Here is a 4,654-nt window from a genome sequence, read left to right on the forward strand (position 1 = left end):
TAAAAATTCATTATATCTATAGTATTTCTTGCTTTTATACTGCAGAACATCTGCAATGAAAAGCATCGGTTTATTTCTACCATAAAAAAGAATAAAACTCTTCAACTAAACTGCAATCATTCTTTTTTGTCTAATGAAATAAAAATGAGGTAACATTTTGTCAAAAACGGCCGGCAACATAATGGTATTTAATTTTCATATAGATAATCGTAAATCGGAAAAAGGATGTCTTGTAATGTAGAAATTATGAAGGACTGGTTATAAAAATGCGTTGGACTGAAATTGAAACAAATAATATTTTTCTCAACTGCTAAAAATTTTTTTATATTTAAATTTATATTTTTTATTTTTATTTTCTTTTTTGTAAGAAGAGAAAATATTTTGAAAATCATGAAATTTATCTTCAGCATATGGTTTTGCCAAAAACTGATCAAAAAATTTTGAGGAAAAACTCAAAAAAATATTTGTAAAAAAATTAGAAAAATATTTGTAATAAAAAAAGCAAACTGTATTATCTCTGGCCTAAACCTAAATGACACGTTTTTCGATTTTCTAGGGTTCACTTCTTTCTTATCGGGAGAGCTTTTTATGTAAATTGTTTCAAATATATGACTTTAGATATTATAAGTCACCCTGTTAGAAGTCTTTCTATAATATAAGTTTATTTATTATTATTATAAATTTAAAAATTTCATATAAATTTTATTAAAAATTTCTGAGTTAGGAAAGTATTTTCTACGAAGTATTACAGTAGTTTTTAATGATAAAAAGTTGATACTCAGAACTTTTGTATCATCTATGTTAAATCTATAGTTCGATGTAAATAGTTTAGCCTGTTAAAACATTCATTAAAAAACAAACTTCTAAGAAAATATTATAGAATTTGTGATCCCTTTCGATCTTATTGTTTTACAATATTCATTAAGGAAATCGAAATTAATGTTAAAGATAAAATAAATAAGCAACTAATTTACTAGGTATTTATTTAGTACTTACTAGGGCTATCAGAATTCTAAAATTGCTTAGTGAAATAAAAAAAGGGAAATAAAAGCTAGGGCATTTAATTATTTCTCCCAAATTTTATTCATTTCTTCATAATGTCATCATTAAGGCCCGGATTTTGATGACATTTGCATTTTTTTGCATTTTTTGCATTTTTGGACATTTTTTGTCCTTTCGAGCATTTTTTTTAGATTTATAGGGCATTTTTCCTTAAATTTGGGGGCGTATTTTGCATTGTAATGCATTTTTTAAAGTTTTTTGTTAATTTTTTCCAATTTTTTTTATTTTTTATCAATTTTCATTATTACACTGACTACCAAACAATGAAGAAAATCTATAGGATATTAACAGGTGAAGCAAAATCTTTTCAAATTGAAGAAGAATTGTCACTAAGTGAGACCGTCTTTTTGAAGTACGCACCTATAACATCAGTAGACGTTGAAAGAAGCTTCTGCAGGAAAGAAAATTTACTTTCAGACAAGTACGCTCGTTTACATTTCAAATTATCAAAAAACATTTAATAATCCAATGTAATTCTGATATTTTGTAATATTATGAGATGGAAGTTGTTATATCCATTAAAGTTTCCATACAAAATAAAAATATTTTGGTGTCAATATATTTTCCTTTTTTTGTTATTTTAGGATATAAAACATATTTTTCAAACTTTAATGAACGTAGAACAAGTATTGCATTGCTTTATATTTTTTAAATGACTCATAATAATTTAAAACAGCAAAACATTATTTCAATTCAATATTTTTACTTTTTTAAGGCACTTTTTCACATTTTTAAGGGCATTTTTTGCACTTTTTAAGGGCATTAATTGAGATTTTTTAGGTCATCAAAATCCGGGCTCTAGTCATCATCATCATCATCATAGTTTGCCATACAGCCCAATGTGAGTCAATGCCTTCCTCTGAAGATTTCTCCATGACGACGTCTGATTCACCTTTGATCTCCTATTCTCTTCATAGATTGCGAAAAAATCAGACTCCACTGAGTCAGCCCATCTCAAACGAGGTCTTCCCCGCTTTTTTGCTCCAGTGGGTTTAAAAAGCAGTATCTTTTTTATTGTATTGTTATTCGAATCACGTGGGCAATCCAATTCCTTCTATTTATTTTTACGTATTTAATAATATCAGGTTGTTTAAAAATCTTGTACAGTTCAAAGTTAAATCTCCTTCTCCAGTTATTGTTTTCATTTACACCACCAAGTATACTCTGCAAAATCTTTCTCTCAAATGTTGCGATATAATTTTCCTCCTGTTTTGTAATTGTCTTCATAATGTACAGTGGGAAAAAAAAGATTACTTTGAATGATTTTTGATCTAATGATCGGATCTTCACGTTGTAGGACTCCATCTGAATGGTTTAAGGGAGTGACCTCAAATATGCTAATAATTAGTTCAGACGATGTTTCAAGTTACTAAGCTAGACACAAAAACGTACTTTCTGGCAATAAACATACCTTTTTTTACGACAGATTCGGATTTTTAACAGCCAAAATATAGAAGCTAGCTGCAATCCGGAAAATATGGTCCAAATAGTTTGGACAGGATAGTGGGCCAAAATTTGTGCATTTCACAATATCTCGGGAACTTTTTAAGCAAATTGAAATTTTTTTACACACAATTATAGAATTTGTTTATTCAAAGATAACTCCATGCAATAAAATAAATGTAATTAAATATTTATTATTTGTCATTATTTTATTTAAAAATTGCCGAAAAAATTTGAATATTAAGTTATACAATTAATTAAATCAAATTAAAGTATCTAATTTTTTATGACAAAGTACAACATTTGTAAGAAATTGGTTGAATAGCTCCTGAGAAAGCGTATTTTGAAAAAGACGTATATTTAAAATTGCATTTCTCAGGATATTATGTACCTTACATTTCAAAATATTATTAAATAAAATGTTAAAAAATAATAATATCAACTGAAATTTATTTTTTCATGAAATTATCGTTGAATAAGCAAATTTTATAATTGTAGGCAAACATTTTTCAGTTTGCTTAAAAAGTTCTCGAGATTAAGCAAAATAAGCGAAAACTAAAATTAACATTAACGGGTCCAAACTTCAGACCATTCTCTTGACGACCAAGCTATTGTGACCATTTTTCCCAGATTGCGGCTACCTGCTATATTTTGGGGGTATAAATCTGAATCCGCCAAAATATGGTATGTTTATTCAGAGAAAGTGCGTTTTTGTGCCTGATTTCGCAACTTAAAATATCGTCGGCATTAAATAATTAGCATATTTGACATCACCTCCTCGAATCATTAAGATGATATGCTAAAACCTGATAATTAGATCACAAGATTTTTGGCACAGTGTACATTTATTTACTTCCAAGAAGTTGAAAATAGTTCACAAAAGCTAGATTTAGAAAAAATATCTTTAAATTCTTCGCTCAAATGAGAAACTTATCTTACTACTTTGAACAGATTTACTGGAACAAATTAAGATTTAAATTATTTTTCTGCAACTGATATCCATGGAAATGGTTCTTTACGATCCTCCAATTGTGTACCTAGAAGCGATGTCACGCGTAGGTCAATCAATCAAGTTCGCCCAAGGTCACTTGCATGTCTTTAATAAAATCGGATGAAAAACTTTTCATCCCAACTCCTCTTTCCCCCACATGTAATTTGAGAATTATAGTGCTAAAAAGTGGAGTTCAGGCAAACCTAGAGAAGGCCATGAAGTTTCAAATGCTGAAGAGAAAATATCATAACTAAAATAAATTATGCAAAGATTACTTAGGATTGAGTAATGAGGATTACGCAAGATTAGGAATAGGCTTACCACAGAAGTTCTCCAATAGTCTGTTTGCATTTCGATATTTTCAATCTTTTTTAGCAATAGAAGCTTCGTGGCTTATTCTGGGTTTGTCTGAACTCACTGTTTCCATTCGATACATTTTAAATTATTTAAGTAAAATTTGTTATGAAAGTGAAATAGAATTTGCATCGAAAAGTCGGTGGTGTAGCATCATCTTGAAGCTTTAACGTTAACACGTCATGTGTTGATTCGACGCTAACAAGTGATTAGTTGCAAGTACACAATTGAATATAAGAGAAAATAAAATAACTATAAAATTTTCACAAGTTCCAAATTAAGGTATTTTAGATAGTAAAAATAGTCGTTGAATGATAAAGAAAACTTTATTTCTAGGTTTTTATTTGACATTCTTTTAACGATAATTGCGTTAGATGGAGTGAGACTTTAATTCTCCTATTTTTACGGCCAAAATAAATAACCAGATAGAAGAGTGGCAGTAAAGGAAAGAAAAGAACATTTTTCATCAATTTAGATTGTTTTTTTTATTCATTGTCATATCTTAAAAATTCATTATATCTATATATATATATATATTGATCTTGCGATTTCACTAATTTAATCTGAAACAAATTGATTTTAATTTATATTAAAATTGATAACAAATAATACCATAGATTTTTAATGANGATTTCGCGATCTCACTAATTTAATCTAAAACAAATTGATTTTAATTTATGTTAAGCTTGATAACAAATAATACCATAGATTTTAAATGACCAGTTTCAACTGACGGATATTAAGCATCAGCATTAAAACTTTTCCGCAAACCAAAATTAAGATTTTAAAAAGTTATTCCTTCCC

The sequence above is a fragment of the Parasteatoda tepidariorum genome, chromosome 1 (genome assembly GCF_043381705.1).
Source record: "Parasteatoda tepidariorum isolate YZ-2023 chromosome 1, CAS_Ptep_4.0, whole genome shotgun sequence".
Taxonomy (NCBI): Eukaryota; Metazoa; Arthropoda; class Arachnida; order Araneae; family Theridiidae; genus Parasteatoda; species Parasteatoda tepidariorum.